The following is a 27,834-nucleotide window of genomic DNA, read 5'->3' as shown; positions in this document are numbered from 1 at the left end:
GATATTCTGGGTCAACTTCCCTTCAGATTAATATGATATGTTTGTGTGAGCTGAGAACATTTTCTGCTGGATTTTGGCCATAAAGTTCCTTTGACACCTCACATATTGCACTATTCATTTGTGCTTCAGGAATTCAGTTGTTATAAATTTCTCTCATGACAACTGTATGCATAGGTGAGACTGTAATCTGCTCTTTAAAGTTGTTTGATTGTCTCTATAAAGTCTGCTCTTTGTTGTTTGATTGCAAGTAACTGAAATATTTTAACTAAATACATGTTCCAGTACCCTCGGCTACTCAGAAACACCCCACGGTATATGCAGCTGAGGCACAGCCTTTCCCTGACCCTCCCCTGTGCTCAAGGTGAGGCTGCCCCAGCACAGAGACAAGCAGGGCAATCTCTTCCCTTGCCCAGCTGGCATGACTGGGCCTGATGCACCCAAAAAAAGACATTCTAGCTATCTACCAAGATTGCTGATTCCTTAAAGCTCCAGTGTTTTAATTTCAGCCATGCATTTGTTTGTAATAAATAGAGCAATAATTTCATTAGTATCTTTTCCTAAATTTGTTTATTTAGTTTACATGTGTCAATATTCATTAAGTGAATGTGGCTGTACATATATATTGGCTATAGGAAGAATAAACAAAAGGCTGTGTGCTAGTAAAGAATTGTTGTTTTAAATAATCTTATCATTTCTAACACAGGCATACACATGAATAACATCAAATTCTGATCTATCAGCTCATCAAGTTAGATAACTCTAAACCCATTTATAATTAGGCAAGTTCAGATCTCTGTAAATTGGTATTAGTGAGGTTTTTAGGCATCGCGTTTTCTTTTCAGGCCTGTTTAAATACTGAGTAACATAACATTAACTTTCGAATAGGTCTGTGAAGCCTATAGTCATTTGTTGCAGCACTGTTTGTTTCTGTATACAAAAAAAAATAATAATTGCCATGTGAATGACCAAAAACTCAATGATGCTTTCCCTTTCCTTTAGTACCAACTTCTGTCCTAGCATGGTCAAAGAGAATTCATGGTTTTCTTGCACAATGAAATACTTGAGCTGGATTAATGCTTTTCTTTAAAAAGGTGTTTGTTATGTTTGTTAAAGCTAGATGCCAGTATGAATTATACAGCCTACTTGCCTAAACTTTTCTAAGATAAATTCCTTCTAAAGTGGTTATATTGCTATGCAATTTCTCTTTTCATTTTTAGAAAGGAGCAAGAGGAAATATCTTGAGACATGAGGAAATGTTCTGGAGAACAGTTCATTTCTGGGAACTGTTCTTGAGAACATTTAATTATGAAAATGTTACAGTGTTTCAAGGTAACCTGTTCCTGAGCTCATTTCTAGTTTTCTTGCTTTTCAACATGCTATCTAACCACAGATCTATCCTGCAAGCAAATTAAGGTAATTTTATTACTGTCCAACCCGTGGATAAGGGTCACTATGTTTTATCACTCTAAATGCAGAAAGCTTACTTCTCTCACTCTTTTACTTTCCTCTCATGTTTTCTCTCCCAGATCAAGCGGTCTGTGATTTCTTTTTGTATGATTGCTTTTTCTAAACTACATGATTTTCAACAATTATTAATTGAATCTTATCTTCCTTAGCTGAATACAATTTGTCACGTATATTAGTGTGCCACAGAATACCACTGTAAGGAAGAAGAATATTATTCTCTCTTACAAAAAGACTGGAAATAAAGCTGTGCGCAAGATACTACAAATCCAGAAAGCAAATTCATGATAGATCAAGAAAGAGAGATGAAGTCTCTCTAAAATAGCTTTCTTTAAGCTGCCTATTCCAACATCTAAATCATTTCCTGAGGTACTGCACCCAGGAAAAACTGAAGTTTACAATTCCAAAACTCTCATACATCAGAGCTCCAGTTTCTTGAGAGTATTCCTAAATTAGAATTACGTGTCAGTGTAGGATAGTTAGCTGTTTTCCTGTCACCTGCCCCTTCAAAAAGTGGCAGCATATATTGTAAAGCTTCTTGCAAGTGACTAATCAACCACCTATTCATGTGAATTAATTTGTCTGTCTGCCTTATTCATACACTGCTCAAGTTTTTAATTCAGCATATATTTCAGTTGACTTAATGCTATTGGATTCAGATAAGGTTTTAGCATGGTAGTGTTACACCTGTATTTTTCAGTCACTACCTGCCATACAAAATTTTTAGCAGCAATTTTCCAGTGTTTTTCTGGGGGATGGAAGTGGAGCTCCAATGCTCAAAACTATTGCTAAGGCACATGAAGAAATCTGTACTTTATTTATGAGCTGATGGAATTACAAGAAGCGCTGTATTTGAAGTAGCTAATGAATTTGTGTCTCCAACAGAAGCAGCGAGGCCTTCTACATCCTCCAGTTTTGTGTCTTTACAAATACTCATATACAATTTCTTATGAATTAACATTTTATTCAGTTTTATCAGTATGTCTTAATTAGTATGACTATGCAAATCCGTTGATACATTTTGCTACTATATTATGGTACTATATTATTTGTACTATACTATATTTCATTATATGGATTTGCATGTGTAAAAACATTGTCTTGTTCCTGGCATAGTAGTGACTTGATTGCCTGCAGCTGCTGAATTTGCATTGTGGTGATTTGTTTAAAAAAAAAAATCACTTAAAAATGCAGGAGCATTTATTCAAAGTTCATAAATAGCTTCTAGTTTTCCATTTAACGGAAAATAATTAGAGCATGGGGCTATGAGACTTCATTTGATAGGAGTTTCTGAAGATCCACATCTTAGGTACTACAGCAGATTTCATTTGCCTCTTTTACAGCATGTCTCTTGAAATCCCTTCATTTGGTTTATGGCACTTATAAGATATTGTATGATGTGCAATTCCCTCTGATTAAGTTCATAGGAACGTGTCTCCATGATGGAGATGAATTTATTTTGCCTCCTGATTGTTCAGGAAACCTTTTTCTCCTTCCTTTATCATTGTTTCTTGTTATACTTTACTGCCACCGTTTCACTGGAGTTCTATACTATTTTTCTTGCCCTTTCATTAGTGTAAGTTTAACACCTTTGTGTACTGTTTGGAAACATTTAAGCCTATAAATCTCCTCAGTTCCAGAAATATATTGCTAGGAAAAAGAGAAAAAGTTATTTGTTTTCCACAAAAAATAATTTGTCTAAGTATTACAATTCTAGAGCTGGAGGAATTTTACTGCAAGTCAGCAGTCAATAAAGCAGTGCTTGTTTTAAATGTTAAAATCATAACATCAGAACATTTGTTTACGTTTCCAAGAATCAGCCAATACATGCTTAGTAAATAGTTATACAGCACAAGTTCAGTGTAGGGCTCCGAAAAGAAGAAAAATTTTGGCTTTGGATTATTTGCATTGAAAAGCTTTCTTAGCATCTGCTAAGTCTATTGCAGATAAAGAATCGCTTAGTGGAGCTCAGCTGGACATGTGGTATTGCCCTACTAAACAAGTCCAATGCTAATATTACTGAAACTGACTTCTTGGAGTTGAAATGGAAAGTCAATGTTTTGAAAGAGAAGTTTTAATTTGCATCTCATTTAGAAGTATTTTACTGTCAATAAAGTTTAATTCATTACCCACATAAATGGGAATCTGATTCCAATTTGTACATCACAGCTGCATTATATATTTTAGATGAAAATATGTTTCTTTCTTAAGCTGATGTATGACAGTCTTGCCCAATGAAATTTGAGAATTGAGCTGCCAAATATCAAAATTTATCTGGAGCGAGTCTGGGCTAAATCCTTGGTATATGCATTTATTTCTACTTTCTTCTTCCCCGTTTCTTTAGCTTTTTTCAGAGAAGAACGAAAATGTTATGTTTGATTCATCAAAGTACTTAAATATGTAACTAAAATTAGACCTAGTTAATTAGTTGCATTTGAGGCTGTTCTACTCAAATTCATCAACTTCTTAGCATGCTAGTGTTATATTACTAGATGGGGGCTTTGAGCAGAGAAAGAAATCTGTATGGAAATTATTTAACTGCATAAAATTTTTGTTCGTAATTCAGAAGCTTCCTGCTATGTTCAAAGTCAAACAACCAAGTTCTTTGAAATAATTAGTTGGGACGCACATATTCCTGAAGGAGTTTAAGATGTTTAATCCTGCAGAAAATTGCTATCTGATGGACAACAGGGAAAAAGCACGACAAATATTTACTATTTAAAAAATACAGGCAATTACGGTTAGATAAAAATAAAGCAATATAGTTTACTAATGAGAGGAGCAGAGCTACTTTCTGACTTGCACTAAAAAGCCTAGTATTTAGCTCATAAACATTACCTAAAATATTTTCCCTTTTAGATTTAGGCAGTAAAATGGTTTATTTAAATGGCAATTTTTCAATCATCTTATTTTTAATATATTCTGTCTGTAAATAGTGAAGTAGTATGGCTTGGTAATGAGGTGGTGGGCAAGTTATGTTGGCAGTGATCTGCAAAGTGAGTCTGTGCAAAAGTTCGCTTCAAATGCAGTTTCTCTGACTGGTTGGGAAGATGCTGTCTAGAAAGTCCTAGCACAGACTCTTTCAGGAGTGTTGCCTCTCAATTACACATCTTGTTTGTACCACGATGCATTCATATATTCATATGTACACGCGTGCAGCAGGAGAGTGAAGGAAGCCTTCCAGATGGAGATTACTTCAGGCCACTGTATGGCCCAGAAAATCAGAACGAGCACTGCAAAGTGCTGCAGTTATGTAACAGTTCCTTGTCCTGATGTTATTTTATTGTTGCAGCGATCTAGAAAGGATGAGGTGTGTGGATTTTTGTTTTGTTTGTGGGGTTTTTTTTCCCCTACTTGGATGAAATGTTAACAAAAGAGCATTAAAATATTTATTTAAACCTAGGAATGTTACCAACATCAAGACTTCAGCAGCATTGTCAGAACAATAAAATATCTTCCTGGAGCAGAGAAAAAGACTTAAAATGAAATTTGAAGTGTCTGGTGAGCTAGGCTTGAGTCCACTATTAAATTTGTTAAAGATGTAATTAGAGTTTTCCCCAATTTGGTTTATTAAAAACAGAGATACAGGACTTCACTTTATAGTCGCTCTGAACAATCCTTACCTGCAATTGTGGTATCTCTGTTGACCTTGAGAATAATTTCAACAGTAGGGAGAGCTGTTCAAAAAGACCCTGACAGAAATTATTTGCTTTCAACATGGAAATTGTAAATGCACATGCACAGATAAAGTCACCTTAAATGAAGGGTAAAATTCTGGCTTATGGTTATGCAGTGATAAAACTTTCAGGTTTTAATCTTACAATATAGGCCTTTGAGCATTGTATAAAAAGATAATATGAAGACAAATAAAAATAACATTTCTGGAGTGGTTAATGGGAAATATAGGCCATGCCCTGTGTTATAGAAAATATGGCATTCTTTATATTGAATTTGGCAAATGGGTGAGGTATAAGAATGCATTATAGCAATTAAAAGATTGAATCCATGTACACATTGATGTGGATGTTGTAATACAGTAATGCAAAGGTGCCTGACAAGTCTATCTTGTTTTCCTGTTCAATGATAGGATAGCTGAGCTCCTCGCTGGAAACAGGGAAGGAATGGTGTTAACCAGCCTTATTTACAGACATCATCTGAAAAGTGGCGAGAGATTCTTTTTTTCAGGTGGTACTATCTTTTGGCAATCCACAGGAATACTTTTTTTCCGTTATTCAATTCCATTAGCAAGATAGCAAACTGATTAATAGTTTGTGAATAAAGTTATCTGTGGAGCTGTTAAACTGCAATGTAATTTTGCATTTTTTTTTTTTTTTGTTCTGCCTGAAAGTTTACAGGCTATCAGGTGATAACTTTCCTTAGATCTGTGGTGAGCTATTCATAATGAGGACATTTAATGCGATGCCATTCAAACACGTGACGACAATCATATATGTAAGGAAACATTCATTATTGCTATGGTATGGCTCATGGCAGTAAAATCTGTTTCTTGTGTTAATCAGCTTTGCATATTATGCAGAAAGTATCCCCTGCTTCTTCCTGATTAGAGTTCAGATTAACCATGTAAACACGCGAAGAACAAATCATCCTAATTACAATGTATTTAGAAGGCTAGGGAGATGGGTTGGTATTTGCATTTCTTCCACTTTAGAATTACTCTGATAAACAATATATGGTGTCTTTTTTAAGGATAGAGAAAGTTCAGACTGCAGATGCGTCTGGATGCAAATATCTTAAGCACTATAAAAGCCAGGTGTTGCTTACTGCATGAAGAGACTACATGGTATCTATTACATTTCAAGAAGGGTTTGTGTCTTCTTTAGAATGTTAAAGCCAACGTATGTTGACAGTCCCTGGTCTTCTCTGTGCTGCTACTTCAGATTTTCATTTTAAATGGCATTTCCTCTGTTTATCTAAGATTGTTATAATACAACCTTCGTTATTTTTTCTACTTGATTTGCATTTATCTTCCTTTTCATGAATGATGAATTTCTGCAAGGTGTTCCAAAATCATAATTATGGATAAACTAGGTATAAGATTAGGACTAGTTTAAAGGGTGAATCCCAGGTGTTTCACAAACTGTGCTCTTGCTTGGTCCCATATAGCACACTGTGTAATGCATGCAGTGAGTCAGAATTCACTGGGCATGCTGCACATACAATGTTTCATGTTTGCCTGAATTCTTGAAGCATCCCCAGCTCTGCATATGTCTTAGTTTAGACAGGTGGAAGAAGAGGTAGTTTTTGGTTGTGGAGGTTTTCTTGCCATTTTAACTTGCGTTTTCGATTCTACAGTTAAACCTGAATTCCCACATTCTCAGCTGTTATGCAATGATCAGTATTGTCTTTGCCCACAGTGCTTGAAAGGCTTGCTTTCTTATTTTCTTCTTTTTCTGTCATAAAGTGATCTATTTTCCTTGGTTAAGATTCTAAGTAGTTTTTTTCCACCACTCAACACTCTCCTCTCTCATCTTTACTTACTTTCAAAGTACGCAGTCCAAAACTAGATGTATTACTCCAAAGGGCATCTTACATCTTCGAAGTAAATATGGAATAATTCCATCCTCTTTCTCGTATACAGATCTAGCAGTCTGCAGTCAGAAGGTTCACTCTGAGCTGCTAGAAACTTAGATCTTTTTTGTCATAGCATTCAGCGAACGCTTGCTTGTAATTTATTTCTTGGGTACAACATTTTTGATATTGTGAGAATCTCAGTTTATTAACATCATCCGTTTATCAAAATTACATTAGATCTTTATCTTTTGTTCCAAATTATATGCCCATTCCTCCAAATTCCCTGCGAAGTTTAAGCATAAGTGTTCCCATTAGTCAAGATTCTGCTAAATGTATTAGCTAGACAGGGCCTAGAACAGGATGTTACAGGTCTTACCAAGATTGCTTCGTTTGTCAGAACAAATAACTTGGAGTGTGTCTTTCCAAAGTGATGTTTTCAACCAGCTGTATGTTCATATTGTGGAATGATTTCATCTAGAATATATTTTCTTCATTTGTTTGGAAGTGTGGTTTGCAAGACCGTGACAAATCCTTCCTGAAGTTGTGTTGCACCTTTTTCTTTCAGAAAGATGTTATATGTTGGAACGTACAAGAAGAATGTTAGACTTGGCTGTAGGCAAACTGGTTCTCAGTAATCAAAGTTGGTTGGATTGTTTTTCTTACCTATAACTTGAATAGGTATAAATTGATTTTGATAACTGTTTAGTGTCTTCTAGTGCTTAAGTTAATCTTATTGGTATTCAGCTCCAGCCAGTATTTCTTCCTCTGTTCAGACTTTTGGTCTTCTTCAGCTCTCTTAGGTTCTAAGTCTCCTCCAAGAATTCCTAGGGGGGATTGGTAACGCTGAGAGACAGCTTGACTACTTCCTGAAGTATCATAGTGAAGTTTCTTTTATGACTTTTTTTTTTTAAATTATCTATCCTGGCATTAACATAAATTACATCAAGCATCTAGTCATCACAAATCAATTTTGTAAAGAAAGTAGCATTGAGTATTACTTCAAGAACTTCAGCATTCTGTGCATTGCCTCTGTTCCTCCGCTACCTAAATCTCTTCTCTATTTCTGATCTTTGAATTTAGTAATTAATAAACTTTGCATTTTTGCATACCACACTACCACTGACTGCAACTGCTCCCAGCTGCTCTGTAGCAAACCCGTATGTGCAAACAAAAAGATGTACCTCCAGTTTTCTCCTTTTTGTTGCACAGAGATGGCAGCATGAGACTCAAGCACTTGTTCTCTTTGTTCTATGTCTCATGTAGGGGAAAGATGGTTAGCCAAAGTACTTTCATTTTCAATAAAACTCTGAACTAAGTTGTGCATCCTTAGTGTCAGCCTCTCACATGCTCTTCCCCACCAACCTTCCTTTTCCTTTAATTTGTAGAAGTCCACGTTTTCATAATATTACTATTGTTCTTTTAGTACTCTCACTTTATCGTCTTCCTTGCAACTTAAATGTTCAGAAGTTGGCTAATTTGCTCTAGATTATTTTTCATCATTTGATTTTCATATGATTTTTCTGTTTCTTGATTTAGGAGAATCCATGGCACTAACTCATCCTATTGGAATTAAGACAGTGTTTTAGCAGCTTCTGATTGACAATTTGAGTTTTTACACCAAGGTGATGAGGAGAAATGTGTTGTTTTTCTTCTCAGTCCAGGCATCTATCAGGCTGCATGTGTGGAATCTTACCCCAGCATCTATCTCCCTTCAATGCTGGAAGGCATATTTATGTTTATTATTGTTTTAACTAAAGCAGTTATCAGAAAAAGTTAATTGCACTCTGTACAATCAATGAATATACAGATGTTATAGTATAGCAGAGAGCTTGGCTACATAGTTGTTACACCAAAGCAGAAAACAGAAAAGATAGGGATGCTCACCCATATGCTGGGCTCACATAGGAAACTCCAGTGGAGTGCATCTCCAGAAGAGATCCTTCTCCCCTGCTTGTCAGCTCTTAAATGGGTCTAGGAGACGTGCAGCCAGGCTCCACCCCTTCCAGCAACACAGGTGAATTGCCTTCACTTGTGCTCCTGTGGCTGACTCATTGCTCGCCTCAGGTGATCAATCAGAGGTTCAGGCCATGATTCAGGATTTCCCATACACACTCGTTTTGTATTTTCAGTTACTATTCTGAGCCAGCTTGTCATAGCAATTAATGCACTGTTCTTCAGGAGTGTTGTTTCTGGTTGAAGCAATCAATGCAGAACTGGCATATGTCCTTTTAGCAGGTTAACTCTGTAGCTGTGAAAGTCTGTATATGTTAACTCAGTGTCAGACTTTGGGCTTCCAAGAGGAGATTCACTGTTGAGTCATAAGGAATTGGCAATGCAAGGTTCCTGCTTCAGCCTTGCTCTTGAAATAGAAGTGCTCCAGTTCATATTGTGCCTTCTCTTTCCTGCATTGTTTTGTAGCAGCGTATTTACAAGTCAGCAAGGGGACGCGGTGCAGCCTCTCAGTGTGATATTGGCCAATACTGGCTCTGTCTTGTTAATGTAATCCTATGTTTTATTGAGATTGATATTATTTTAGCTGACATACAAGAAATTTCACTATTTTTGGTTCATGTCTATCCTACTTTTCTTTGTCTACATCATGTCTTATACCTAAATGTATGCATGTAAACAATGTAACACCTGGGGTCACTGCTGTGGTAGTAGTTCACAAAATACTTTTTCAGGAGGGAATATAAAGCAAATGTAGGAAATGAGTTGGCAGTTGTCCTAACATAGGAGTATGACTTCAGTAACTCAACTGAGCATAAAACACTGCTTCTTTGAATTTGAGTAACGAGGCAGTCAAAAGTCATAGATATCAGTAACACTTCTTACTGTGTGTGTATGAATACTTTTCCATTGAAAAAGGCAGTTTCTCTAATGAGTCATGAAATCATAGCAAGTCTAGAATCAAAATGTAATTGCCCGGGAATCTGGCAATTCTCTTCTCTTCTCTTTCTTTCTTCTTGCTGTGCATCCTCACTGTTTTTAGTTGCAACTGAAGATTTTTGTTCATGGTTCTAGCTTGCATCCTTCAAAACCCCTCCCTTCATATTTTAATTTCAGTGTAGGTAATAACATCATATCACTGACATTTCCTTAACAGTGACGTTTTAACTTGTCACTTAAAACAAAAACAAAACAAACTACCAGTGACTCTTTGAGTATCCAGAATTCAAAGAGAATTCTTTTAGGTACAGGAAGCATAAATACTAGTCATGGACTAAGACATTTAGTTTAAATTATTAAAATGTCATGTCTCTTTTTGGTTTTTAGAGCATAGCTTTTGAAAGCATTGGATTCAAGAACCCAGATCTATTTTTTTTTTTTTTATTACAGTTGAGTCTTAGTAAATGAATTATCCCCACTTTCTTGCTCAGTGTGCCTTCTTGGAAGGTGTTGCTGTCTGCAGACTGCAAGGAGCCATAGCTTTTCAGGAGTGGTGAGAGAGAGACCACTGTAGCCAAGAGTACTCAGAGGGAGTGGTTTGATTCACAAACTGTAAATTTCTATTCTCTGAAGTGTCCTCAACATTGCTTATATCCTTTCCCCTGGCCATGTGCCCAGTTCTATTTACTGACTCGGTCAAATTGCAATTCCATACCATGTCTTGGATTTGCTGCTCCTGCAAGTTTGATCGCTGCTAATCTAGATTAGTAGACCAATACTAAAAAAAAAATCTACCATCGAGGTCCTCACCGAGCCTTTGCCTAGAGACTTGGAATATACCAATACATTCCCAGGTATATATTTTGGCAATAAAATCAATGCCATCAACCAAGTAATTCAGTTCCTTCTTAATTTTTAATCTTATGAAGAGGTTCCAGTGAAATGAGGCTCATACCCTAAGAAACACTTATTCTTTCAGCTCTCTTCTAGTACTTGGTGCACTGTAGAATTTAGTAATTTTTTCAGAGCTGGAAGTGGACTACATGTCTTCGTATGCACTTTGATACTGAATGTACAACCCTATGTAGTAATAATATGTACATAAAGCATAATTCTATATGCTTCTGCACAGGGTGTTAACAAATTAGCCTGAATTACCCGTACTCCTGATCAAAGTTGCTGGAGTTCTAATCTAGCTCTCATTGGAAGAAATGAAACTGCATTCACTGGTTCAGATTTAGTCATTCTAAATAAAAGCGTAGTCTTTTCCATGCTCATTTACAGTATTTACAGTATTTACCCTGACATTTCTTTAATATACTTCAGGGAGGAAGGTGTTTTATAATTCCTTGGTTTTGTTTTGGGGTGTCAGTGTTCTTTGATTTTGAATCATTTTTTGTGTGTCAGAATTATGGAAGGTTCTTATTAATCTCACCTTCCCCCTAATAAACACTGGAAAGAAACCAAAACAGCACAGCATCTTCTGAATTATATGACTTGACTTGATAGCTGCATATTGGAGAATGTAAAGAACTTTAAAAATAGTGCCACAATGCCGTTCCTTTGCAAGTCAAACATTCTACTGTGAAATAAATAGCCAAAAGGAATTTAAATAGAATTCTTCAATGTGGCAGTTCAGACAGAAAATATTAAGAGGATGGGAAATCCATTCTGACTGGTAGAATCTCCCTTAATGAAAATTGCTGATTCACATTCAGTGAGCAGACATCTGTGAAGATTTAGGACATTAGATCTTACCAGCTGTTAATCATTCTTCAGCTGGTGCTCATTGCCTGTGGATTAGAGTTGGCAGGGCTTCAGGGACTCACAGGACAACTTAGTAAACTTTTTGAAGCAAATCCACTATTGTCAGTGTTTTGAATGAATGTTCTGTACAGAAAGAAGTATAACTTCTAATCTTTAGAGAGAAATCAGAACTAGGAAAAGACCAGGACAGGTGAGCAGGGTTCTATAGTACCTTAAAGTGTTGTGGCAAAATTAGATGAAACTCATTTCTCAAGTGGCACTTTTTTTTTTTTTTTTTTGAAGAAAGAGACTATTTCTAAACTAGGGAATCTGAGACTGCATCCCAAGACTGGTTGTGTTCCCCTGCCGGACCCCCTCTCCCGAGCTGCAGATAACTACCCAAGCACACCTTATTTCTCACTTTTGTTTTTGTACTCCCATTACAAAAAGGAAGTAACACACTACTGAATGCCAGGGAAAGGAACTTCTTAAAGAGCTAAAGACAGAAGTCTTAAAATGCAACACAAGCACAGAGACTTATTACTTTTTTTACTTGTTTCCATGATTCTTAGCTTTCTTTAGAAGCAAAAGTAGAAGTAAACATTCTGAGTATTGAATCTGAATCTCAAGTGAGAATCAGTCATACATTGAAGAAAAGGAAAGAAACTGATCAAGTCATATTTCTTGCAAGGGCCAAAATATGCAGCTGTTGCAAACTGTTGTAAGTTCATTAAACCTTTCTCAGTGAAGCTAGACCTCTTGCTAGCTGATAATCTGTTGCTTTTCACAGCACAGTCACTTCATTAATAAAGCGAGCTTAATGTTGTTGCTAGGAACAAACCTTACTAGGAAACATCCATAACGTTCGTTTTGCATCCTTCCTAAATTCAGTGGAACTTAACATAGCCCTACAGTGTACAAAGGATGATAAACTTTCCAAAAGCATCAGACAGGATTGTGAGCCAAAGGTCAGGTTTTCAAATATTACTTGTTAATATTGGGAATTACCAAATCTAAAAAGCAAGTATCATTGAGTGTGGGGTCATGACAGTGAAAACATGGTGTCAGGCAGAATTCTTTCAAACTACTGTGAGCAGAAATAGAATAACAGAGAAAAGTGTTACATTCTTCTGCCTTCAAATGTGAGCTTGGTGAAAGTTTTTATAAAATAAATTTACCATGAGATATTCAAGTTCTTTAGGAACTGAATCTTCAAGAACAAACTGAAGAAAAGATTCCTGTTATAAAGGGGAGTATACAGAGAAAGCTGTGTTAGGGAGAACTTGAGGATATAGCCTTTCTGACCTGCTCTGCTGTCCTACTAACATCAGAAGGCCCAAGGACACTTGAAATGATGGAATATTCCATAAATACCCAACCTGATTCACCGGGTGTCCTTCTAAAATGATAGTTCCTGTCTTGTGCTGCTCATTTGCAAGTTGCTTCTGAAAATAGGAGGCAGTGACAATTACCAGTCACTTGCCAAAAGGCATCGTGAATAGGCTAGGAACAACTTGTAAAAATGAGGACAAAACAGGGACCTACATTTTAAAAAACATTGTCTCAGTTTTATTTGTATCTGTGACTGCGACATCTGACTTGCAGCTTGAGAATTTTGCTGTGATGAAAATGTCTGCCCATAATGAAGAAGAGTTCAGAGGTTTTTCTATGTTGTTTTGTGCTGAGAGAGCTGGCAGCTAGCCACACTGCTCTCTTACTGTAAAGAGCCAAGAGAGATAGCTGAAATTGTGCCAGTTCCTGTTTTTCTTTTGTGTTGGTTTTTTTTTTTTTCCTCTTCGAGTGCTGGGCTAAGCTTATTTTAAGCTATCTTTGTATTGTATAGAAAAATATGCTGGAGTTATGGAGATTATCCTGAACACCTGCTTCTGAACACAAGCTTTCAGAATAGCCATGCTTATGTAAAAAGACCAAAGCATTTCACAAACTGAGTGCCTCGTCCTATTCCCTCAATCATGTGCGTACTCGATATGGAGCTTGTCTTCTCCAATCCCTGAGACTAGTTCTATGCTGCAGGTCTGCAAGAGCAAGCCTACCTTGAAAAGAAGTGCATCACAAAAACCTAACAAAACTACCTACAGTGCAGAGAAAAGCCAGGTGGCACTACAGATATCTCATGGGACTGCAAATATGACAGAAGGAGATTCAGGTGGGCTGCAGTTAATGTTTGTATTCAGTGGGAGCAACCATATGTTCATGTAGGATGCGCTAGTACCCTATGAGAAGAAGAAAAAAAATATTTAAAACGTGCCATCTTTATGCTCCTTTCTTGCTCTAAAGTGAGATTTTCAACTAGGGAGTGATTCAGTAACTTCTTATTGTAGGCCAAGTAGAAAACTGTCTGTCAGAGAGTTTGCCCTTGCATAGTTTATACTCCATTTAGGAAAAAAACACTGGTCTGTTTTCAAACAGCTGAACGTGCATATACTAGGTCAAATTGGTGAACTGCAGATGTAAATATATGTTATACAAACAAATGGTATCGTGGTACTTTAAGAAAGCTGTAACAAGGTAGACAGCGGCTTAATACTTTGAGGATCAGTGAAAGTTTTTCAGAGCTTTATTGAGAATTGTTTCTCCAACCATTACTATTATAGATCTTTTTTTAAAAAAATATTTATACTTTAATGCAGTACTCTATTAAAGGATTGTAGAATGGAAAGTATAGGATAAGGATTTCAAATAGTTCTTTCAAATCTAGGTTTTGCAGAGGTTACAATGCTGATAGCTAGTCTGCATTGCACTGATGTGACTGTGAGCTTTGGTAGAGTGGTGTAAGGAAGAGTTGCTTTTAAAAAAAAGGCTAAAAATAATGATTGGAGCTACAGATTAATCCAGACTCAGAGTTGTGATACTCAGAATTGCTCTGTTAAATTCCTTGTTTGTCTCCACAAAACAAAATGTTGGCATTTTGTTTCAGGTATTGGGAGAGTTTTGCCTCACAGCATACAGAATGGTGAGAGTGAGATATCTGAGCTACACATCAGGGCATGACAACGATGTTAAATCCTACCTGTCACTAGGATTTAGTGTCAAGTTTTCCTGTTTCTGTCAATGGTTTCACAGACCTTCCCCTCTCAGAAAGGAAGAGGCCTGACTATAGCACAATAGACAGTAAGCAGAATTCAAAGATAATTTAGGATGGAAGGAGCCTCAGCAGGTGTTCTAGTGATAATTCCTGACAGGCAGTTTTTGGCTATGCTTACTAGCGAGCACTGGCCAAGGAAATGAAGAGAACGGTCCAAAAAAAAAAAAAAAAAAAAAATCCAAACAGAGGCCATCATTCTATAGATGATCATTTAGTGTATAATCATAGCATCAGTAATACTGGCACAAATCTCACATTTAATTTGAGAGAATCCAAGAGGTAGGAATGTCAAACATGTACATGCTTCCTGTACATATGAGAGGCTATTTTGACACAAATTTTTTGCTCTATCATCTATTCATAGAAGTGCAACTCTTCCATAAAGGAGTTCAGTTTCAGTGAGATGAAGACAGTACTGAATCACCACTGTATGGATCAGGGCAGTAACTTGTTTTCTGATCCCTACTTCCAACTATTGACTCTAATGTAGTTCTCAGTTTTTCTTAGTTGTGCAACAGATGTTTGAGTTGTAATGTACTGCAATGTTGGGACATTTCTGGGTCAGCAGTGGAGGCAAGGCAGAATTTTAGCTAATGGGAGAATGTTGTTGTCACAAAGCAAAAGAACAGATGATGAGTGAGACAAAGTATGAGGATCATATTCCTGGTAATATGCATTTAAATTGTACCTGAGCTATTTACTTTTTCCTGGTCTAAAGCAAAGGGTTTGAGCCAAACTTAATTCCTGAAACCATCATCCCCTTGAACTTTACCCGGGAATGGGAACGAGCAGAACCTTGACATGAAATTATGATGAGGAACCTGGAACTACAGAAAATATGTAATTGCATGTTGGTTTGTGGACTCCATAGAAAATTAAGCTGCATAAAGAGACTATGAGGAGAAAGCCTGTTGTCTTATGTTTTGAGTCAGTATGGAAAAGGAAGAACAGCAGGATGGAAATGACAGACCAAAAAGCTTCTCCTGACATTCGTGTTGGATTTTCACACATCTGTCAGAAAGTTGACCTTAAGCACACTTCACCTTTCAGCACTGTTTTCTGTTTTCTTTATCCACAATGAGTTCGGATGGCGTAGCAGCTCTGCTTGCAATGTCTACCAAAATACATTACAAATTAAAAGCAAGATACTTTGTCATGTAACCTCATGGTTACTTTTTAACGTTTGTTGCTAATCAATGGATTTTCATTCCTTCCTAATGTTAATACGTTCTCCACACTAATGTGTGAATCCTTCTGCCTATCCTTTTCTCTGGGAGCAGCTCCACATTAAATAGATAGCTGTGAAACAGAGAACGCTAGTAAACTCTTGCCAGAAATGTCAATTCATCCACAACAGCAAGTTTTAGCAGTTTCATAGCAAAACACCTTCAAAATCTTTATTTTAAGAGTGTAAGAGCCAGGTTGTGTTCAGGATGTATAAGCTTAAATTCATTTATTGTCAGTGATAATATAGGAAGTGGAGGATATATTAACTATTTAAAATTCAGGATGTTATTAAATGGAGGAAATGGAAAGTTCCCTCCTCTTTTTGGATTCTTTGAGAAGTCAACAGTGTAAAATTCATGTTTGATTTAAACATTATTTCTACTCAAGTGCTTAACGTGAAACTGAGTTGCATTTAGTAACTTCAGGTACATACAGGAATTTAAAATGTAAATGAAAATTAATTTAACAGGTATTTTTCTGCCTAAGGGCATAAAAAGTGCAAAGGTTAATGGTATGAGAAACAAAGGTCTTCACATCCTGATTAAACCTAACCCTCTCCCAGTCTGTTTCCTGTTCTCCACAGGGCATCATCGCTTTTATTCTGATGTGAAGGTTATGTACTTTTGTTTCTTACTGTGCCTTGGGATAAAAATTATAAATCTGTTCTTGTATATACAAAGCTGACAATAAATGCTTTGTGAATGTTTGGTGTATAAAGAGTGGAGATTTAGGGTTTCAGTCCTTAAAGTCACAGATAGCAAAACCTTTGTAGCTTTTTTTACCAAATGACTTTGGTTAACGTGTTAATGTGTTGCTATTACCTTTATGATGGATTGTGCATGCTACTGTCAGAGTTCATTATAAAAATCTGTAGGAATAGAGACATGATGACTCATCTTGCCAATAAAAATCTCAAAATACAAAGATTTCTGTGCCTTTTCCAATTCTGCTTAGTGGGAAGGTTGTTCACTTTTTTTTTTTTTTTTGCTCTCTGAGCAATTTGATGTCAGATTTAACCACTGAATAAAAATGGTAGTTACTAGACATCTCCACTCCTGTATTATTTAAATTGAATTGATAATATAATCAACCTGTACATTTTCCACTTTTTTCAAGTTCTTATTTAGTTGTTCACTGCATCCATTTAGAAACCAAAATATCTGAAGCATAATGTAACAGACTTACACCACAAGATGTTGGGAATCCTGAATAAAATAACATAATACCTTATATATTGCTAACATTATGAATTGCTAACAGCAGGCTAGGCACACGGGAAGAGTTGAGCTATTTTTTTAATTAATGTGGTGAACTAATTTTACTGTCTTTGAGGAGATTATTCTTGACCACAAAAGCAGGGAAACTGGCCTATACAGTAAAAAAAGGACTTACTTGAGGATACACATTAATTTATTTATTGACATTTCTATATGAATGAAGTCTGGATAACATAAGTAATCCAGTAGGAATATTGTCTAAGGCAGCTTCTTCTTGTTTTCTGATAGGATTTATTAAATAAATGTAGAAATCTGAAGGCATCTTCTTTTTGTCTAGAAAAGAATATCTACCAAACTCAATTCAGGAAGCGGTGGAAATGAAGGTTATTTTTATGGAGTAAAAAATAACATTTATAGTGCACTTTCAATCAAAGAATTTACAATTTCCTAGAAGGAATTGAGTCAGAAGTTTGTTACCAAATAATAGATAAAAGTAGAGATGATTGTTGATTAGTTGCAAAAACAATCTTTTAACTATTATTTTTTACTAGTCACATGCATTTTATTAATCTTTCATAAACCAGGTATGAAATGCATCCTTCTTTAAAAGGCATCCTTTTTCTTTGGATTATAGAAGCCTATTGCTGTTATTGGTAATTAGAGAAGATCTGAATGCTGATAAGGGTTCATGTGCTGGAGAGCCACATGTTTTGGGAAATAACTCAAAATAAAGGGTTGTATTTCTGTCCCTTCAAAAGCCTTTCTAAATTGGGTGCTGATGCAGTGGTGAATGAACTGAGGAAGGAACAAACTCTCAGAGCTTTTCTACACAGAAAATAAGTTATTCATGATTTTGTATATGAAGTGTAAAGAGAGGTACAAAAGACAACATATTGTCTTTCTGCAAGATTACAGTGAGATGAAGAGAAAGAGAATTAGTTCTCTTATAGCATCAAAGCATCCTCAATGTCTGTAGCTACTTGACCCAAAAGAAAGAATTTGAGAATACTTTCCAACCCTTTGAGGTTTGTATCTCTATTTAACAGTGTTTTTTGAATGTTGCAATAATGTCATCTGCCAGATTCCTTTCTAGAAGGCATCACTCTGTCTCTTTAGTTTTATTTAAGCTTACTGTTGTCCTCTGTGACAGAAAGCCTTCATTTTGTAGTGTTTGTACAGCATGATGCACAATGGCATCTGATTTGTGAGCAGGATTCTCAGGCACATAGTAATACAAAAAGGAAAAATAAAGATAGCAGCCACTGCCCAGCTGTTAGTTTCTTCACTAATCTCCTCTAGCAACTTTATTTGCACTTCCTGGGAGAGAAACTGTGCTCAGAAAAACTGGTATTTTATACAAGCTCATCTCTAAATTCCTGGCCGAGAAGAAAAATGAGATATTAATAAAAATCAGAATACGGAGACTTTAATCTTCAGTGATTTCTACAATGATATGATCCATGAATTCAAACTAGAGATTCCAAGGCAAGATGTTTGTGTCCCTTGTATGAATCTTATGTGCAGTTCTCAAGTAAATAACTGTCCTTTGCTATGAGAAGATAGATAAATGTTCTTTGTGCAGTTAATCCACAGTTTTAATAGAAGCAGGGAAACTATATTTATACATAAATATACTCTGGTTACAGCCATGTAGAAGATCCTGCTTCAGCACAGAGTGTAGATTAAAGTTGAATTTTTATTTATTTTTTAAAGAATGACATGAATATGATGGCATTTACTGGGAATGTTCCCATTCTCTTCCACTCTATTTAACATGAAAAATATTAAAAGTTTCTATTTCATCCTGCTATGAAAAAGGAGGTTTAGGATAGGAGAAAAGTAGTGGATTTGGAACATGGTTATGGAGAACAATTGTCACCAGTTCCACGTATAATTCAGATAGCAGTCACCTGAGTAAAAAGTTTAAGTGACCTCTAGAGAAAGTCAAGATCCGTAGTGAACAAAGCAACAGCTATGATAGAAAATCTGCATCCCATAAATACACCAACCAAATAGATCTAGAAGGTTTCCAAGATTTCTAATCAAGTCTGAGTGCTGTTGCTCCTTATATGTGGAGCTCTCCAGAGACAGCTATCGTTGCTGTGTGTCAGGAAGCAAGACACACAGCATTATTGCAGCCATGAGCACATCATGAAGACTTGGCCCCACCAGATAATCTCTTTTTAGCTATAACTTCCATGTTTCCAAGTGCCCCACTCCACTCAGAAAGTAATCATTTTATTCATTTACTCATCACTCAGAAGACTCGAAACCAGGCATCCTGAAATTCAGAACATCCTTCCTCTCCAGATTATGTAGTTCAAATGTGGTGCCAAAGACAGGGAGGAAAGCAAAATTCCACCTTCTTTAAAAAACAGGAACCATAGGCTTCCCTATGTCGTGCTTTGTTATACTCTGTACTCCTTGTCTTACTGGAGGATGAATTAGCTTTTCTGTGTTGGTTTTATTTCACCTCCTCATAATACAGCCGGAAATCCTGTAAAAGCTGCCCTAAACCTATACAGAAAGAGCAGATAAACAATTAGGCTCACTTTTAACAGTTATGAGTAGTTTCACTGTTTCATGGGATGCAGATAGATTATCAGCGGAAAATGTATGCTTTGGCAGTCAGGATCTGAATTATCTTCATATGGAGCCTGGCATGAATTTCCAAAACACTCCTAGTCCCTAATAACAATTCTTTTTTTTTTCTATTTTACTTCCTTCCATTGTTATATAGAAAGGGTGATCTGATGAGTAGCTACAAAACACACCATTAGAAATTCCCAGAAATAGCTTTTAGTTATGCACAGGTTAAAAAAAACTGAGTTGCCTAGTATGTGGTATACTCATCTTTTGAATGTTTATATCAATCGGATAAGTAGCAGTATATTCACACTTCAGCAGCGTGGTGTACATATATTAGGGGTCCTTAGGAACCAAAAATCACTGAGTGCTCTTTCAGTTCCTTACTTTGACAGCTGAAGAGTTCTAATTTAAAAAAAGAGAATAAAAGACGAAGAATTAACTAATTGATGCCATTTAAATTAATCCAGAAAACCTCAATGTGGTAAAAAAGAAGATGAAAAATTTTTAAAAATGCCCCACAGCAAAAGAAGTATCTGAATTCTCAGCATTTTAATTGCCGTAGGGGTATTTATGGTGACACTGAGGCTTTAGATTTCTGAGGAGATAGCAGTAGGATATTCTAAAGAAATACTTCCCATTCACCGTGTTGCTTCAGAATTGCAGAGAAAAATCCTCAGAAACCAAAAAAAAGTAGAAATGAATATGTATAAATCATGAAAAAAAAACACATAATGCCTTACCTTGAGTTCTTGGGTGTAAAGTAAAACTTCCCTTTTATTTATATTACATTTTTTTCAGCCAAGCTTGAAAGTTGGGATAAGAGAAGAAAATACAGTGTATAAGCAACCTGGAAGCCAAGCATTCTTTAAGCTGACAGTTTGGACATTTTGATTGAAGTGGACTGCAGATATCAGGATGTGTCATTACCTTAGCAAAAAAAGTTGATTTTGGCAGCAGTCCATTAACTATATGGAGATTGATGATTGTTTTCTGCTTCTTAATAGGAAAAAACATAGAGGATCAGTAGGTCAAATTGCCATCTTTCTGTTGGAATGAAGGTTTCAGGAATAGCCCTGTTACAGCATTTTCAGTGAACACATTTATAATATAGAAAAATAAAAGCCAACTTCACAGTTAATAGACAAAGGAGCTCAGAAAACAATGGTAGCTCTAATATCTGACCATGATAAACAATATGAAACATGAAGTTCAATCACTGAGTCCTAAGTGAAATTCTTTTTGAATTCACGGACATTGGCGTTCGGTAAAAATGGATAATTGTAATGCCAAGTTCAATAGCACTTGTTGTATTATCTGCTGCATTAAATCCCTGACAAATATTTAATGGGATTAAATCTCTCTTCTTCTCTGGATTCATCTAGCACTGGAAGGGCATAAACTCCATTAAAGCTCTGTGTAATAGATGTTTGAATCCGATTAAAGGAAAAAAAATATTTTAAAATACCAGAGCAGCTTTAAATTTTCCATTTTTCCCTATTTTATCATCACTTGCCAAAATACAATCCCATCAATTTTATATTTTTAGTTTGTTCCCTTATCTTTCGCAACATCTAAGATACTTCTTTCAGCACTTCTACACTCACACTGAAATCACATTCTTCAAATTTTAGAGATTCCATGCACAGCATGCACAAGGAGCTGTGCATGCTCAGGAAGTGGGCATATTCAGTGCAAAAGTGGGATTCTCTTTCTTTGAGTTTTATATTCAAATACACATATGCCTGGATTTATGTCTGGGTAAGTATACACACAGATTTTCCTGTAGAAATTTAAAAAAAGAAAAAGAATCTCCACCATTTTCTGCCTTAGTCAGCAAAACACACTGTTCATTTATGAAGAAACAGCTTTGTCTTCTCTTTATTTTGTTCTACAAAAGCAGTGGGCAGCCATTACATGCATTTACAGTGATTCTTGTCTAATTGCAGCATAACAAGGCATCTTCTCTCCCTTAGGCCACTCTGTAAACTGAATGTACTTTGCAGGATACAATATGACTGTATGGCTTGTTGCAAGCAGATATTAATCTCCTTGCTATGATTTGAGCCAGAAAGAAATGAATTAGCTCAGATTCAGAAGCTGGATTCAAATATTCAAATAGATGCTTTAGAATTTGGGGTCCAAATTCATAGTTGTGCATTTCTTGAGCGAGCTTGCATGGTAAAATCAATGTATAATTAACTGATTTCCTAACTAAAACCTTAAGTGCTGATCTGGGTAGACCACAGTTTTCAATTTTTTACTACCAGCTGCAGCAGTAAATGGCATCGGTTTGCATATAATAACATATATTATGTATAATTGGGTCCGATGCTGCATTGTGCGTTCATCTGCAAACAATTAATAACCTTTGCACCGTTTTTACTTCTGAAGTAAAAGAGAGGGCACGATTCTTTCTTCAATACAGCTTTCTTTCAACTACTTTTAGTAATTTACTGTTGTGCTTTCCCATAGATAAATTCTTAATTCTTGCTGGCACTTTTTTTAGTGGATGAAATACACGGTTTTCCTGTAGATAAGATAAGCATTTTGGGCATTTATATGGTTATACTGAAATACCTTCTAAACTATTTTACAAACAAAGAGAACAGCTTAATTTGTTGGCATCTCCTTAATGAGAGTGCTGCTGCTGTAACAGAGGTGTTACATTACACCTCTGTGTATATACACAGCTTTGCATTGTATAAATTCTGCCATCCGTACTGTGAACAGGAGTTTGCATTATGCATTGGTGGATGAACTGGTGTACATTCAGTTTAAATAGATTATCAGGCTTTCTTAAAAAATAATTTCTTTGTATCGAATTCCCATTGAGTTTTATCATATTTTAAAAAGCATATTACGTGAGCAGTATTAGTGTGTATCAACCTGTAACATCAGCATTTCCTGTCCCAGTTGAATCCTTGAAAAAAATCAATTGAAAAAAACATACATTGTTAAAGAATTTCTGCTCTATGAAATTCTAAAAGGGCTGTTTAGATGGAAATACCTTTCCCTTCATATGAGGCTGCACAATGCAATGTGTTCGTTTGCTACAATTCCATACACCAGTGGTGGGACATATCCAATTATTCTACACACAAAATTTAATGAATTTCATAACCTTGCATGTTTCCGTACTAACACACAGAACGAGTTCATTTCCCACTTTAAGATGTTTACTGCTTGCAGTAGGTGGAGGAACTGTTCTGCAGAAAGTCAAATTTTCATGCTTTTTCTAAGTGCAGGAGCTCCTTTATAAATAATGTAAAAATAAGAATTAACATACAATTGCAAATGCTATGGACGTAGTAATTCATCCATATAGCACATATTGATGGTGGAAGGAGGGTAAGGTCAGTTTTTAGAATATTTATACAGAACTGAGAAATTATGTGTTGGCCCAAGTGTTGAGAGGCACTTTATTAAGGCAGCTGTTGCTGCTTACAGAGCAACAATTGCAGCCTGAAATGAAAAGATGGATGACAAATTATTTTAATACTGACATAAATAGATATATCTCGAAGGAAGAATGGTATGACAGGATCAGTGACTCTTTGGGACTCAATAGCTTCAGGGTCTGAAGTTACAAAATCACAATGTCATACTAAAAACAAACTCCATTTCACTACAGCAAAGATTGCTGATTTGGGGGTTTTTGTTTGTTTGTTTGTTTGTTTTCATGTATGTGAGAGGGAGAGAGGGATTCTCAAGATGTTAAGATGCTGATGATTAACAGGGGAAGCAGAAGGGAAAGTAACTTGAATCCTTAGACTCTAATCAGTCTGAAATGTGCTCAGGATGTGTCTCAACAGATACGGTTGTTAAACTCTCTGTATCAACGGTTCCGCTCAGTGGTTAAAATACTCCCAAGGAACTACTTCAGAATTAATTGGTGAGGTGTCCCTCCTAGTAATAGGCAAGAGCTAAGAACAATAGCAATTGTAAAGCCTTTATTCGGGTGCTGGAATGCTACTCTTTGTTCCCTGTTCTCAGGCATCAAAATGGGTTTAGGCTGCCCATGTGCCCGTGCCACATTTGCTTCAGTTCTAGCCTGAACTCCGAGGTGGATGTAACCTCTGGTTCTTGACATCTCACCAAAGACCTTTTCTTGTGTTTTCAGCAATTACTGCTAAAGAAACACAGGAGCAATGATTATCTATAAGAACCTCTAGAGCACACTTTATAGACACAAGAATCCCATCTGTGTGCTTGTGTCAGAATGGGACATGAACACAGACCGAGCAGTGAGCTGTTACCAGACAGACAGATTTGCACCTCAGTGGTCTCCTAGAATATCAGATCTGAGGCTCCCTATTTTCCCCTGTTCAAAGCTCACATTTCTGCAAAAAGCTCGAGACTGTGTTGAAATTTCCATCTGTTGTCCCAGGAACGGCGTTTTATTCTTTTCTGTGGATTTGGGGTTCTGCTCCCTGCTGTTCTCCAGCCCTCAACGTTATTGCTTGTGTTGCTGTTTGTAGACAGTCTCATTAGCACAATGCAAATTCTGTACTTCCTGTTTGTACTGCAGCTTTTTGACTTTCTTAGCTTAGAAAATCAGTACAACACTGCAAATGAGCTATTGCTTTACTTCATTACCACTAAACGGGAAAAGCAATAAGAAGGAGAAAGGGAGAACTACATGGATGAATTTACCCTCCAGTCTCTTTTTATTTTTCATTTAACTTCTGAACCTAAACTTAGGTTCATTTTGTTAAGTATTTTGCTAATTGGTACTGACTGTATTTTTATTTTATAACTACCCTGCTTGGAAAATGTTTATTTTTCACTTGGATAGCTGGGGAAACATTTTGCAGCTCTGCATTTAACAGCTCTCTGTCAGCTTCCTGTTTCATGACATTGTTTTTCTCTCACAGCATAGCCAACGTTTCAGACCTGACCATACCAAAGAAATAGACTACAGTGAGCCTTTTTGGAGATTTCTTAATCTTACTAACATAATCAGTGTTACTGCTTTTCCACCTTTTTAATGCTTCCCTTTAAAATCTTTGTCACTTTCTTTCATTCAGTGGCTGAGCAGAAAAGGCTCCATGTTACATCAGTGGCTCTTGGATCACAATTTCTGAGCCATGGTGACACACAGCCAGTTTTAACCAAGCCCAAATCTGCTTCCACGTCATTCTCCTTAACCTTCACAGCCCCACGTGTTCTAGAAGTGGTGGCATTTGGATTTGAGTTGTTGAAGCTGTTGCCAGGCACCAGGTCTGTTAATGCACTGTAGATGCAGCAGTTAGGGTGTGATGGATTATAGCTCTACCTGTCACCTCTCTCTCTGACTCAGACTGCATTTTCTGCTGTTACATGGTGGTCTCATGTCTCCCCTCATGTCTGAGGGGATGGTTGCCAGCCTGACAGCCCTCTAATGGTTCACCCTGTTTGGCTAAATCAGTGGTACCAAACAACACTGAGTAGAGCTGGGCAGTCCACTGGCTGTTTTCTGTCCTGGGTGTTCTACCAAAAGACCCTCCTCAAACATAGCTCTGCTGTATAGTTGACTCACATCCTTTTTGCTTGACAGTACCTGCCGATACTTATGTATACAAATGATTCAACTGAATGTGTTCTCCTCCCTCTCGTTTATCACTGCATTCAAATTGGACATTCTGCATATGAAAATTACAGGTTACTGTGAGCTGCATTTAAAGGGTGATTCACAGAGGAGTATAACGGGCAATTGTTGCTGGCATCTAGTGATGACTTCATCTCTTGCTGTTGTTTCAGCAACAGAGAGAAGCTTTATCTGGAAAGAGTTGATGACCCTTCACAGAGATATTTTACCCTTTATTTCATACTTGTCCACAAGCAATCCTTTTCTGGATGTTTTCAACCCTTGAAAGTATGAGACTAAAGAGTAGTTTTGTGTCCTACTTTTGCACCGAATTCTGGAGGTCCTTTTTCTGGCACTCTCTCTGATGTCCTTGGGCCAGAGATCAGAGCACTGCGTGCTTTTGCAGACACTTTGTGTCACTGTCTGTCAAGTCCAGAGATAATATCACTTAGGAATGAGGACTGCCATGCGGCTGAAGAAAAGAGTAGGCAAGCTATGCATTGTCTTAAGTAGTCAGCAACCAGAGAGAGACAAACTGCACTAATAAATCTTGCAATTGAGGGATGATTCTCTCTACTATGCACAACAGCAGGAAAAATTGTGCTCATACTCTCAGCACTAGAAACACAGGTGGTTTAAGAGAAGCAGCCGCTCGGCTTTCACCCATATTCAGTTCAAAGACTGAGATGTTTGCAGCTGGAATGGGACTGTTTCAGTTCAAAATCAGATCAACTTCCTAGTGGGGAATAGACTACTGACCTGAAGTTGGACACTTTGCAGAGATCATTCATACAGGTATGTAGCAACTGAGGTTTTCATGGCCTTTCAAGAAGAAAATTTGAGAACTTTAACCTAACACTGAGCTCTGATTCTTAGTGAGCTTTAAGAACATTCTTCTCAGCTTTAAGAACATCTAGAGACAAGGATAGAAAGAAAATCCACCTTATTATTCAGTTCTCTCTTCTCAGAAGGATTTTGTAACAGATGCAATGCTGCCACACAGCATCTGTCTTCCCTAGATTGAACATTTCCCTGTATAGTAAGAAAAGAACATGGAGCCTGTGTTTAAGATCCATATGGGTAATCCTGGTGAAAATATACATCACTGTAGAGAACTGCATTTCCAGAAATGAATATTTTTATGACGGGAGAAAATATCCCAAGAAAGCTTCCCGTAAAATGGATTCCATAATCTTACCTTGAAGGGGTGAATCTCAAATAGTTTTCCCAAAGGATTTTCACCTTTGCATAGATGTCTTAGTGATAATAGTTCAAGCATGAAATCTATCAGAGACCAGGCTACCAAAGCTAAAGATTTAGGGTAACTATAATAAATCATGTATTCCAAACTAGATCGTATACAGAGGTGTGAAGTTCTTTCCAATGTGGAACTGATTTCTCTTTAGTGAAGAAAAGACATTTAAAATAAGGTATTTTAGTACATTAGTGACAATTCCCAAATAGGGGCAGCTAATTGCTCAGGTACATGACAAGTTTCTGTCTTTCCTTTTTTTGGGGGTTGGGGGGTGGGAATTATTACAGCCTAATGTCTGTACAAAGATGACTTTTATCCTGGTATGGCAATCTATCATGGACTAAATTAGATTTTAACTCCAAGTTATTCTGTCTTTGTGAGAATTCTTAAAACCTTGTCTGAAACATATCCTCTATGTTTCATAATGTGAGCTCAGTAGCATATATCTCCTAATGCAATTTACATAGTCACATCCCTTCACATTCTGCTGAAAGTTTACCCTTTAATAATTCCATACAACGCTTTGTGCAGATTTAATTTAGTTCTGCCACCAGATGGCACTTGGAGTGGGTTTATGTTGGGAAAATAAGTGCATTATCTACTGCATTCTCAGGCAAAGCATTAAATCAGTTTAAAGACAGGACACTGTTTACAAGCAAGGATTTTGCATAACATGGGACTGGATCCTTTGCCCATTTGATTCTGTAAGAACTGATAGGCAGTTTTTCATCAAGCAGCATACTTGTTTCCCTTTTTTTAGAGAGAATATTTGTACAGACCTTGTTAAGAATTCTTCATAGTCTTGCAACAAATTGAAGTAAGATGAAACGCAGAGGCTGAATTATACTTTTGGTGACCTTGAGTTCAAAATGTGATGCTATAAATGCTCTGAAGTGGAATCTGGTTGATAAGTGATTTCACCAGCATCTTTCTGAAGAATAAAAAGAAAGGGGGGGGGGGGGGGGGGGAGGGGGAGGCAGGTGGAATAAAGGGGCAGAAGGAAGTAAAAATGGAGGGGAAAGAAAGAAGGAAGAAAAATTAAAAAAAAAAAAAAAAGGAGAAAAGAAAAAAAAAGAAGAAAAAATCATTGCTTACAGCTGTAGTTGCAGCAAGTAGAGCAAGGGTTTTGTCTGTCTATTGCAGGTTTTGACATTGAATATCATGGAGATAAAACCCTTTTTGTCAGGGATTCTCTTAAATAATAACAAATAAAGCAATGGCCTGTGTGACTTCACAAGCTGTG

General features: G+C 36.7%; 1 protein-coding gene across 3 annotated transcripts in view; it reads left to right on the top strand.

Moving 5' to 3' along the window:
• The window catches only part of IQSEC1 (IQ motif and Sec7 domain ArfGEF 1), a 361,739-nt gene that overhangs the window by 11,979 nt on the left and 321,926 nt on the right, over positions 1–27,834 (top strand). Inside the window, exon 1 of one of the 3 annotated variants that reach the window (XM_090148117.1) lies at positions 26,037–26,131. The exons of the other annotated variants lie outside the window; for them this stretch is intronic. The gene's annotated coding sequence lies outside the window, so the exon portion shown is untranslated. Of the gene's footprint in view, positions 1–26,036; positions 26,132–27,834 lie in introns of those variants that run through there. 3 annotated transcript variants of the gene reach the window in all.

The sequence above is a fragment of the Phasianus colchicus genome, chromosome 11 (assembly GCF_987193195.1).
Source record: "Phasianus colchicus chromosome 11, bPhaCol1.hap1.1, whole genome shotgun sequence".
Classification (NCBI taxonomy): Eukaryota; Metazoa; Chordata; class Aves; order Galliformes; family Phasianidae; genus Phasianus; species Phasianus colchicus.
This window is presented reverse-complemented; position numbering and strand designations above follow the sequence as displayed.